The sequence below is a fragment of the Triturus cristatus genome, chromosome 3_2, assembly GCF_964204655.1.
Source record: "Triturus cristatus chromosome 3_2, aTriCri1.1, whole genome shotgun sequence".
Taxonomy (NCBI): domain Eukaryota; kingdom Metazoa; phylum Chordata; class Amphibia; order Caudata; family Salamandridae; genus Triturus; species Triturus cristatus.
This window is the reverse complement of record NC_140584.1, coordinates 891,099,143-891,112,326: the sequence shown is the minus strand read 5'-3', so window position 1 is coordinate 891,112,326 and position 13,184 is coordinate 891,099,143. Positions and strand designations below refer to the sequence as shown.

Here is a 13,184-nt window from a genome sequence, read left to right as displayed (position 1 = left end):
TATTACACTATTTGGTAATTCTGAACTAAAATCGACATTTCATTGTGGATGCGGTTTTTGTAACATGTCACCACTCTGTTTGCATTGACCACTGTTGTTGCTTTTACAGGTATTTACCTGTACCAAGATCATGGTCCAGGTTGTATGTCTTTGAGTTTTTTTGTATTCACTACACCGTTAATATGCAGTAGCTTTCTGGTCCTGACGAAAGCTGGGATAGAGTATATCCAAGAGCTGAAACATGTAGACCAGTCTTTAAGAACACAGTTATTTGTTTGAACTGTATAGCACTGTTTAGTTTTAACTTGGTATCAAGGTAGCACTAGAATAAACACATAATTGTATCTTGACAACCAATTTTAAATCACTTTTTCTTTATCACTTGCACTGCATACATCACCCTCTATCATTACGCTTGTGGCCCCTTTGATCCAGTTACACATTTGGGACATCCATCGAACCAATATCTACATCAATCTGGTAGAAGATGGTTCCTTGGTCAAGTTCCCCGGTTCCCAAATGATGAAGCAAGCCACTTGTCGTGGGTGATGGGAACTTTGTTTACGTGTACATACACTCATGGACACATTGTGTACTTTGTTGACACCAGCAAACACCTTGTTCGATATTTGTAGAGTGGTTACACTATTGTTGCTAAACATTCTTTGGACTCTCAGTTCTTCTACTGTGTATATATATATATACATCCAGTAAGCCCCACAGAGTTGCGTTGCAGAGAGGTGTAAAAAAGGGCATGGCCTCGGACCATCTCTCTGCAACGCAGCTCTGTTGTACTTACTGGAGGTACCAGGAACCCTCAGGATTCAAGCGGAATTAATCCCCCAAATTAAAACCCACCAGGGGGTGCGTTTGCACAGTGGTGAAGGGATGGGGGCGGGGCCTGATGGGACATGTGTGTACTTATGCAATCACTCCGCCAAAACCCAAGCACTTATAAATTCACCATGCAGTCTCCTTGGAGCACTCTAATCATCCAGTAACTACCCATGCACTCATGCAATGACCCATGCACTAACTCATGCATTGCTACAATACTCTGAGCACTACCCATGCAGTCCAGCCATCGCCCTGTCACTACCCATGCACTCCTCAAATCACCCAGCGAGCACCATGTACTTATCCAATCACTCCGCCAAAACCCAGGCACTTATTAATTCACCATGCACTGTCCTTGCAGTACTCTAATCATCCAATCAGTACCCATGTACTTATGCAATGACCCAGGCACTAACACATGCACTACTACAATCCTCTGAGCACTACCCATGCAGTCCAGCCATCGCCCTGTCAGTACCCATGCACTCTTTCAATCACCCAGCCAGCACCATGTACTTATCCAATCACTCCACCAAAACCCAAGCACTTATAAATTCACCATGCTCTCTCTTTGCAGTACTCTAATCTTCCAGTCAGTACCCATGTACTCATGGAATGACCCAGGCACTAACACATGCACTGCTACAATCCCCTGTGCACTACCCATGCAGACCTCTAACCACCTACACAATACTGATTCACTCCTCCAATTACTGAGGTTGTACTCATGCACATCTCTTGCTTCTTGCTGCACTTTTCTTTGTCTTTCTGGAATTCTGTTGCCTCTTTCTGAATTTGTATTGCTTCTTTCTGCTCTTTTCTTCCTCTTTCTTCACATGTCCTAACTTTGTAGGCAAAGTTAGAATTTAGCATTTAAAAAACCATTGAAATTCACTGAAAAAACAATAGATTTCAGGCACGTTATAGTTAGAATTAGCATTAAAAAACCATTGACATTCACTGAAAAAACCATAGGTTTCAGGGACGTTATAGTTAGTTGGACATTTCACTCGTACAAAACCATGGAAATATCCCCGTTATAGTTAGTTCAGCTAACTATAACTCGTGCCCCCGCAATGCACTGCTGATGACGTCACATATAACATCATTGATACAACAGCGGTGTACAGGGAACAGTGCAAATTGTGACTTGATGCTCACTAATGCACTACACAGATGTTTTGTGTACTGTAAATTACATGGGAATTGTGAATTTCAAAGGTACACAGGTAAGCCTTTATTTGTAGTGGAGAACCGCTAAAATGGCAGATGCCTGATTTTGCATATAGAACATTTTGAACTATCGCTCTCAGCGGAAGTCGACCGCGGGTTGGGCGGTTTTATCCATGGTGGACACAGCCATAGGCTGATTGTAAAGTCACGGCTAACCCTGGGCATAGTGGGCGTAGCAGCATTACGCGGAGGTCCACGGAGTTGCGAACAAACTCCATGGAACTCCTCTACACCACCCGCCTCCACCCCCCCATATTAACAGGTAAATCTACATTACTTACTAGTAAATTAAAACCACTTACCTGACATGCAGCATCCCCAGGCTGCCCTCCTCCTCTTCCTCGCCGTATCGGTAATCCTTGAGAAAACTGCACATGCGCGTGCGCCAGTGCATGCGCATTTCTTGCCGTTTTTTCTCAAGGATTACCGATATAGCGAGGAAGAGAAGGAGGGCAGCCCGGGGACGCTGCATTCCAGGTAAGTGGTTTTAATTTACTAGTAAGTAATGTAGATTTTCTTGTTAATATAGGGGGAGTGGAGGCGGGGACTGGCCAACTCCGCTGCGGAGTGTACGGAGATTTGCCTTCTCTGAGGAATGTGAAGGAGGCAAATCTCCACACACTCCATGGGCAAAGCAGAGTTCTCCCCCTGGGGTTAGTCACGGCTCAATGGCTGTGTGCGGCTACGCTGATGACCGCATATGGGGCATAGATATACGCAGCAGTTTAAAAATTTACTCACTTGCCTCCTGACACTGCTGCTATCAACACTTCCTCCATTTTAGCTGTGGTTTGCCACCTCTGGGAGCAATCATGCCATGCCAAGCAGGTGAAAGGGCCCTTGCCTTTCTTTCCAGAGGAGCTGACGAAACCTGTTGATGTGGTCCTTCCTCTGTGTGCTCGGTATTTGGGGGCACCTTCTCCCCCGTCCAATCGCACAGCTTAGGTGACCCACTGGGCCCTTATCTGATCTTGCCAACTTTCACCTGGTAATCCATATTAATCCAGATTTGGAGCATATGCATATATCGTAATTTGCACTTCTTCCTTCACACATGGAGTAGTTATGCCAATTTCCACTGTTTCTAGTGTTAAAGTCGGGCCATCCGAACCTCTTACAAAAACACGACTAATGCAAATTCGTCTGAGGCAGTGCTGTTTATTTAAAAAACCCAATGCATTTCGGGCCACTGGTGCCCTTCGTCAGGGGTCACTACAATAACAAATAAAACAGAACAATCATTAGATTTTCATCAATTGACAGAATCACTATTTTACAGTTAATTGTACATTGATTCAAGCAAGGACGTTATTTTTATATATATATATACGGTGTGCTATACTTCCTAATCTGGCGCTGTGGAGCCTAAAGATGCCAAAATGATCCACGAATTAACACTTTATGCTGTTCACTCCCTCATGTTACCCAAAACCCTTAGTATAGCTTCTCCTCGTGTCCCTGTGTCTTAATATGGCGTCTAGTTCGTTCCCAAGTACCTCAAACTATTGTCGTTTGCGCCTGGCATGTTAATCTGCAGCTCGCACTTCCCATGAACCAAATGTGCCCTTCCTCTGTATGGCCAGCTCTATGGCTCACCAAAGGAGGAGGTAAATAACTCACATACATATTTTACTCTATGCAGCTCCATCCTTTCCATTCCCATAGGCTGCATTGTGCCATTGTGCCTCTTAGTCCTAGAGTGTATTACGATTACTGTTGTTAATAATTTTTGATGCCCACATAGGAGAATCATGTAATGATCTGTGCACCTTGTGTACTTAACATTACTATTGTGATGTGTGTGGTATGTTAAGCCCTACGTTCTACTTGTGGTGCCTTCACATATCTATGCATTTGAACTTTTAATAGAACCTATGGTTGATTTGCTTATCAGATCATGGTAAATGTGCATCCAAATGTATAGGGTTTACTGCATGAGCAATGTATGTGTACTGTAAAAAGCAGATGAGGATAATGTTAGTGATGTGTGCTGTCCCACAATCCACCCAGCCCAGATCAGGGCTATCCAAACAGTTTTCTGGGATCCCACAGACCCATACAGAGTGCCACACTACCTTGAGGCCACTTATTGAATGACTATAAAATATACATTTATAATTTGAAGAGTGTCAAATGTGAGGTTCATGTGGCATCAATATGCACAACCTGCAGAGAGCAAGGCCTGACAGTGAGTTGTGCCCAATCAGGGCTAGCGTCCATGCTAGGCCAGACTAACAGTGGTAATACTAATGATGCACAGAGTAATGTCCCTGTAGACTTGCTGCTCCTTGGATGTTCTCAAATGGACTTTTTTGGACCACTTCTAACCCTGATACATTTTACATGGACTATATTAGGAATGGTGACTACGCTAAACCCCTGACCTGATACTTCTTCAAGTGACCCACATTATCCATGTGTGTCATTTACTTGTGGCAGGCCCCTTACTCCCACAGCTCTGGTGTATTTTTCTATAGGTAATTGCATTGTACAGGCCTATTGCACATGTGACATATTACCAGTGCAAGCGTTTTTGATATGTCAATCACCAGCTTTGTGACAATCAACATATCATGGCATGTTGAATGTCGTCCTTGTAACAGTACCACATATGTACAGGCCCAGTGCACATGTGACATATTAACAGTGCAAGCGTTTTTGATATGTCAATCACCAGCTTTGTTACAATCAACATACCATGGCATGTTGAATGTCATCCTTGTAACAGTACCACATATGTCAAAAGGTGTTTCATGTGAGGGCAGTACATACCACACAGACACAAGTAGAAGTATGATATCCCATTAAGTGCGCCACCTGTCCACACGTACTCAGAGAGGTGCTCTCAATGACACACATGACACATGCCATCCCTTTCTTTGTGACCTAAGTCTTAGGATAGAGTCCATACTATGGTACTAACCTGTATGAACCTAATGCATGGAGTAAATGGGCCTCACTTTGAAGGTGTCTGTGCAATCATGCTAAAGTAGTTTAACCTTCAGAAGCTCGTAATGGTGTCTTGTGTTTCTTTTTATCTCACATCACAGTACATGTAGGATAGGACTGTCCTACATGTTGTTAGTGGGCTGCCTTAGTCGGTGAGGTCATCACCAGGCTTGATGATAGTCAGCAGATAACTACAAACTTGTTCATTCATGTCTATGTAGTGCTTAGCATGTGAGACTGACACATGTAGTGTGTTCACAATTAATTAATGCTTGTGCTGGGTGTATACAAAATGTGTGTCAACCAAACAGATATCGTAAAGCTAGCAGTTATAATATGTGTATTTATTTATTGTATCCATACAGGTCAATGCTCATCAGAAGCAGCCCATTTGGAAGGTCATCGCCCGGAAGGTGCGGACCTTGGGGGTATTTCACGTGTGCAGCGTCCATTGTCATAAGAGGTGGGAGGACCTGAGGCGCTAAACAAGAAAGATCGAGCTGGATGGACACGGGGTGTGCACCCTACCCTGAACCCACCTAATGGTCCACATACTGGCAGTGGCCTACCCAGAGCTTGTTGGGCAGTTGAGGGCCCAACAGCAGGGACAAGGGGGTGAGCCGTGGCCAGAGTCATACATTACATTGCCAACTTTGTATGTTACAGGCAGGCATTTCCCACCATTATATCAATATTGGGAGGTACTCATGTCCGCCACACAAGAAAAGCCACTGTTTGAGTAGGTCTGGTAGTAGATGCACGCTGATATGCTGTGCCTATCGCCATTATGACCAGGAACACAGCTGAGTCCAGTCCACTACCAATTTCCTGTCTTGAGCAGACACATGTTGTGGGTGAAAATTATACCCAACAGGTTATCCTCCACAAATCCTCATCAAAGCGATTGACAAATCTTTGCATACACAGAGAAAAGACCTATTGGACAAACAACGGATAGCAACTAAATCTTCCTCAAGAGCTGTTATTGTTACCAAATACTCCACTGAAAGTCATAACATCAGAAAAGTTGTTCTCAAACATTGGCCTTTATTACAACTTGAGCCTGACTTCAACCAATCTTTCTCAGATCAACCATTATTTGCCTATGAAAGGAGCAAAAACTTCATGGAGTTATTGAAACCTAAGTATTCCCTACAGTCTTTTTCGACATACAAGGGTACCATACCTTGCCACAATTGTGGAAACTGCAACAGTATCATCTTGGGCAATATGGTTCAACATCCCACAAAGGGTCACAACATCAAATTGTTTGTTTCAGCTACCTGTGATTCAAAGAACTTAGTGTATATGTTAAAATGTCCGTGCGGCCTACCGTACATTGGTAAAACAGAAAGAAAAAGAAAAACACGCTTGAACAAACACAAGAGCAACATTCGGAACAACAATCTTAAATCCACTGTTGCTGTACACTTCAATGAACATAAACATAATATCAGTCAACTATGGTTCCTGGTGTGTTAAATGGTCCCACTAAAGGAAGGACGCGACAACCGCAAGTTTTTGATCCAACGAGAGACAGCGTGGATATACAGAATGAACTCCCTGGTACCCCATGGACTCAATGATCGTACTGAACTCAGTTGCTTTATTTAAAACATCTATGTACATCAACCTGTTCCAAGGATAAGCGTTTTTTGCATATCTAAACATCTTATCTTTTGTATTTACTTTTACTTTCTTTTATCTGTTCTCTTCCGCACTTTTCCTGATATGTCTTTTCTTAATTTTACTTATTCATTATATTTGTTCACTTTTCATTCTACCTTATTTTCTTACACGTTGCTAACGAGTATCGTTAGTGGATTCTCTCGTATAGGCATTCTTATAGCATTTTTTTATTTCTCAACTTTATTTAATTAGCATGACATTCCGATCACCCCCGGTTGTGGTTATTTTTCACAACACACCATACAGTTTGTTTCATGGTGGTGTCATTTTCTTGTATATTCCCTATCATTTTTGAATTCTTTCACCTGTTTCTCTTTTGAATAGCTTTAGTTACGCGACCCTCAGCTTTGCATTTCGTTGCGACCTTACACATGGTTAATCTCGTGTTTACCCTCTTCAAGATGGGCGCCACTTATTTGTCTGCTTTCACTGTTTATAACTCACTAACGAAAACAGCAGCACTCTTCAGCGTCTCTTCGAGCACTCGGTCGATGGTCGCTATCGTTTAACCAAGGTAACTTTTCTATCATATTTGCACAAGGAACCTTCGTTGATGCATCTTTGGGACTTGGTCTATTTTCTATTCTTTGACCGTTTGATCGTATCATATCTGCGTACTCTTCAGGGTCTCACTCACTTTTGGGTTTTCGACAATCCTTTCTGGTTACATGTATCTAGTTCACGTTTAAGTTCTCACCATGGGCTGCACTGCAAATCGGAATTCTGCCTCGTTTTTTCGTCACTCGTTTATTTATTTATTTCACCTATCACCGTGTTCCACACGTAAGCTTTTTTCACACATTTTAACACCACCTATATAAGTTAGTTTATCATGGGGTTTGCGATATTTACTCCTACTTCTTTTTGTCTAGGATTCCTCCTGACGAAGGGTCATACCCGAAATGCATTGGGGATTTTCCTTTGGTTTCTTCTAAAAACAACTTGTGATTTGTCAAAACATTTATGAAGAAAGGATATTCGTGCCTAAATAAATATGATTTGAACTTTTTGGCGTAACTATGTTTGGATCCTGGTGACTTCGTCACCCATTTACAGCTGTGCTAAAAGAGGGACACTGCCCAACTCGGGGCAGTGCAACTATATCATTATCACTCCAACTTGGTTTAGAGGTCGCTTCTCTTCAGCACGCCATTACCTTTTCGAAAATTGTGCATATTCTGGTAAAATCCGGTGTGCGTGGTATCTCAACTCATTTAAAACATCACTGGGGCCATCAGCATCAGTGTTTGTTGCCCAGTGTACATTTCCCTGTTCTTATTTAATCTGCAATGGTGTTTGAAGATTCATTCACTGCCTGGTGACATGCATCTTGGAGTGTGATGTAGAAATGTGAGAGTCTACAATCAGTCTTACAAGGTAATTTGTGTTTACTCTACCAAATTATGCTGTGATGTGCCATCGCATTAAGACTATAGTGATCCCACCTTTTCATGTCATAGATATTCACAGACACGCATTTAAAGGTGTATTGGCCTGTAGTAATGAAATATATGAATGGTGTTATCACCTGTACCAAGCAGGATTGCGGATGTTCATTTGGCTTTGAGAAGTTTTATACTGTGTGCATTTGGAGTATCTATCTCCAAAGTGTTGTCCTTCAATGTCTCCAGGCTACTTCTCTATGCTACATGATATACGTAGCTAAACTACTTCAGTACAGCATTCAATACACTTTTCAGGTAGTGGACATATGATGACTCTGAAGTCAAAAGTGTCATCAATGTGCAATGAGCATTTGCATTTGACATGATGCCTGACACAGCTCATATTGATGGCACATTGGTGTTTGGAGTTGACTAACCCTGGGTGTAGGGGGCGTAGCGGGGCTACACAGAGGGCCACGGAGTTTAGAACAAACTCCGTGGAACTCCATGGAGCTCTGCTACGCCACCCGCCTCCCACTCCCTCTATTAACAATTGCTTAAAACTGAAATAAAACTACTTTTGAAGTAAATAAACACCACTTACCTTGGCTGTGCCGTCCCCGGGCTGCTCTCCTCCTCTTCATCGCTGTATGACATATTAACAGTGCAAGCGTTTTTGATATGTCAATCACCAGCTTTGTTACAATCAACATACCATGGCATGTTGAATGTCATCCTTGTAACAGTACCACATATGTCAAAAGGTGTTTCATGTGAGGGCAGTACATACCACACAGACACAAGTAGAAGTAGTATGATATCCCATTAAGTGCTCCACATGTCCACACATACTCAGAGAGGTGCTCTCAATGACACACATGACACATGCCATCCCTTTCTTTGTGACCTAAGTCTTAGGATAGAGTCCATACTATGGTACTAACCTGTATGAACCTAATGCATGGAGTGAATGGGTCTGGCTTTGAAGGTGTGTGTGCAATCATGCTAAAGTAGTTTAACCTTCAGAAGCTCGTAATGGTGTCTTGTATTTCTTTTTATCTCACATCACAGTACATGTAGGATAGGACTGGCCTACATGTTGCTAGTGGGCTGCCTTAGTCGGTGAGGTCATCACCAGGCTTGATGATAGTCAGCAGATAACTACAAACTTGTTCATTCATGTCTATGTAGTGCTTAGCATGTGTGACTGACACATGTAGTGTGTTAACAATTGATGAATGCTTGTGCTGAGTGCATACAAAATGTGTGTCAACCAAACAGATATCGTAAAGCAGGCAGTTATAATATGTGTATTTATTTATTGTATCCATACAGGTCAATGCTCATCAGAAGCAGCCCATTTGGAAAGTCATCGCCCGGAAGGTGCGGACCTTGGGGGTCTTTCACGTGTGCAGCGTCCATTGTCATAAGAGGTGGGAGGACCTGAGGCGCTAAACAAGAAAGATCGAGCTGGATGGACACGGGGTGTGCACCCTACCCTGAACCCCCCTAATGGTCCACATACTGGCAGTGGCCTACCCAGAGCTTGTTGGGCAGTTGAGGGCCCAACAGCAGGGACAAGGGGGTGAGCCGTGGCCAGAGTCATACATTACATTGCCAACTTTGTATGTTACAGGCAGGCATTTCCCATCATTATATCAATATTGGGAGGTACTCATGTCCGCCACGCAAGAAAAGCCACTGTTTGAGTAGGTCTGGTAGTAGATGCACACTGATATGCTGTGCCTATCGCCATTATGACCAGGAGCACAGCTGAGTCCAGTCCACTACCAATTTCCTGTCTTGAGCAGACACATGTTGTGGGTGACAATTATACCCAACAGGGCACTTGTCTTTTACTTGTTAGGAGTGATGTTCCCTCACTACTGTCTCTCATTCGATGGTAGCTCTATTACATGTGACATTTCATACAGTGCACTCTTTATAAATTAACTGGACAACAATTTCCAGTGGTAAGTTGGGATTCAACAATGACATGAGTGTGAAAAAATCACTGGGGCCATCAGCATCAGTGTTTGTTGCCCAGTGTACATTTCTCTGTTGTTACTTCATCTGCAATGGTGTTTGAAAATTCATTCACTGCCAGGTGACATGCATCTTAGAGTGTGATGTAGAAATGTAAGAGTCTACTCTCAGTCTTACAAGGTAATTTGTGTTTGCTCTACCAAATGATGCTGTGATGTGCCATCGCATTAAGACTATAGTGATCCCACCTCGTCATGTTATAGATATTCACATACACACATTTAAACGTGTATTAGCCTGTAGTAATGAAATATATGAATGATGTTATCACCTGTACCAAGCAGGATTGCGGATGTTCATTTGGCTTTGAGAAGTTTTATACTGTGTGCATTTGGAGTATCAATCTCCAAAGCGTTGTCCTTCAATGTCTTCAGGCTACTTTTCTATGCTACATGATATACGTAGCTAAACTACTTCAGTACAGCATTCAATACACTTTTCAGGTAGTGGACATATGATGACTTCTGAAGTCAAAAGTGTCACCAATGTGCAATGAGCATTTGCATTTGACATGATGCCTGACACAGCTCATATTGATGGCACATTGGTGTTTGGAGTTGACTAACCCTGGGCGTAGGGGGCGTAGCGGGGCTACACAGAGGGCCACGGAGTTTAGAACAAACTCCATGGACCTCCATGGAGCTCCGCTATGCCACCCGCCTCCCACCCCCTCTATTAACAATTGCTTAAAACTGAAATAAAACTACTTTTGAAGTAAATAAACACCACTTACCTTGGCTGTGGCGTCCCCGGGCTGCTCTCCTCCTCTTCATCGCTGTCTCTGGGGAAACTGCGTGCGCGCCCAGGCATGCACATTTCTCATGAGAAATGCGCATGTGCGGGTGCGCGCGCATGCGCAGATTCCTTAGACACGGTGATGAAGAGTACATGGGACACGATACATTATCACTGATACTAACTTGATGAGTTCCAAACATAATGGAGGACAGCACCTCATATCATTTTAAAGCAAACTTTTTATTCCTTATATTGTGTTCTTTTTACAGCGACATGGAATGTGTATGGCAGGTATGATTAAATGTTCAAAGACATGAATGTTAAATAAAATGTTCATGAATACTATTTCATTACCTGTTGATTTATATTGGCATACTATACTCTCAATACTACAGAATGCAATAAAGTGTAATAAACAATAAATATAGAAAAAGGTGACTACGACCAGGACTTTAAGAAGGGAGGGTTCTGCCAGTCTGAGTATCGGCAGTAATTAAAAAGGGTGGAATAGGTCCCTTTCGGGCTGTATATTTAGCCTCCTAATTTGCAAAAGAACCCTATGAGATCAGCAAAGCTAAGTTTAATAGGGAGATGAGCAATGGAAATTAATGTCGGTATCTTTTGATGGTAAAAATTTTCCTCCCACCCTATTTAGCACCACTGTGGACGACTCTCAAAAGGAAACAGCAACATATGAATCTAAATTTGTTCAAATGAGAGAAGGCTGCTTTCCCCCTGTGATCCCTGGCCGGATTTTCTATCAGCCTTGTATTCATTTGCTAACCTGTGTCCTTGCACCTTTCAGCGTCTCTGGCAACATGCTGAATTTAACAATCTGTGAAGCAATCTGTTCGCTTGATTTGTTATGGCCATTCCCTTAATTACTAGGCCACACCCCTTGTAAAATATGCCTTCTGGTCACATATTTCTGCCCAAGCCCCTGTTAAAGTCTTCCCCCCTACCCAATTTTTTAATCCCACTTAAAGCCCTGACTACTACAGTAGGGCTTGCGTAAGGGCGTGGCAGTAGACCAGGATTTTAGTAGAGCAGTGGCTTAACGAAACTTGAGGGAACCCCCTGAAAAGTACACGGAGGGCCCACTGGACCCAGTCAGGATCTCTTAGGCCAGGGGCTCGCCACCAGTGCACAGTGCCGGAGGGGCCCTCTGGAGCTCAGGGCTCCCGCACTGCGGAGACTAATGTAACACCACTGCAGCAGAGGTGGCTTAAGTATAATAATTCACTCATGGAACTAGAGGAAGCTTTCAGTGAAGGCCCTATTTGGTTGGAAAGATACATCACGATACAGGAAATTTTCATAGTCCGGACACATTACTCAGATGAAAGGGGCTGCTTCATCCTCCTCAGGCTGTCTGAACGGCTTTCAGGCTGTCCCAGGATCTCCTTCGTGTGTCCTTGCGCTGGGGTCTGATGGAGTTGCTACCACTAAATTTAAGGGCATTTGCTCTTCCTGCTTAGATCTTTCGGTTCTTGAACGTAAAGATAGACCCCAGAGTCCGTTCCCTATATAGAGGCAAAAACAGGACAGGATGTTGAGACATTTTCCCAAACAATCTCAAACAATCATTTTAAGAGATGTGTTTCAAACTAAGTGCAAAGGTTATCTTAGGATGCCAGATAGTTCCAGGACTCAGAATACAAAAAAAGAACTTTAGTTCTGCTCATGGAAAGCTAAACATTTGCAGTCTCTATTTTTCATGAACACTTTTCCCCCTGACTATTGCCTGCAGTTCTATTCTTCAACCATAACCTTTCCACTCCTTGGGGCGGCACCTCCGCAATGGCAGAGGAGAGTCCCCCCGCTGCCTGGCTCACAGCCAGCAAATGTAAAATAAGACGATGTTCTTGCATTGTTTTATTTGCATTTGCCGGTTCTTAGCTAGTGCTGTAGGGATGGGCGGGGCCTAAGAATGGTGGGGGGAGGAGGAGTGCTACATTGACTCAACTCCCTAAGTGCTCATGTGTGTTTGGCCGGCTGTCTCAGCCCGGCTGCATTGAGCCCGCTCATGCCAATCTATCCCAGGGGCTGCTGGGACCCAGGAAGAGGAGAGACGGCGAATGCGGCGCTGGAGGCGGCTAAAGGTAAATTTTTTGAAAATATATTATTTTTAGCCCCCCACGTGAACCTCCCTCCAGTGCTCCCTCCAGAAAGCACGTTTTATGGATTTAGTGTAATCCGTTCAGTAGTTTTCGAGCTATTAACCGAAAAGGAAATTTGCATGTATAGGGGTGTGGTTCCTCCACAGATCCAACCGTGGAGGATCCGAGTATCTGGAGGGGAAAGGAA

The 13,184-nt window shown here is 43.3% G+C and overlaps 1 pseudogene across 1 annotated transcript in view; it reads right to left on the bottom strand.

Annotated features, from left to right (window-relative positions):
- Positions 1–11,098: 11,098 nt before the first annotated feature.
- LOC146858397 (transient receptor potential cation channel subfamily V member 1-like) overlaps positions 11,099–13,184 on the bottom strand; it is a 989,609-nt pseudogene continuing 987,523 nt past the window's right edge. Inside the window, exon 16 of the transcript XR_014980020.1 lies at positions 11,099–12,400. The product of XR_014980020.1 is annotated as a transient receptor potential cation channel subfamily V member 1-like (transcript). The remainder of the gene's footprint in view (positions 12,401–13,184) is intronic.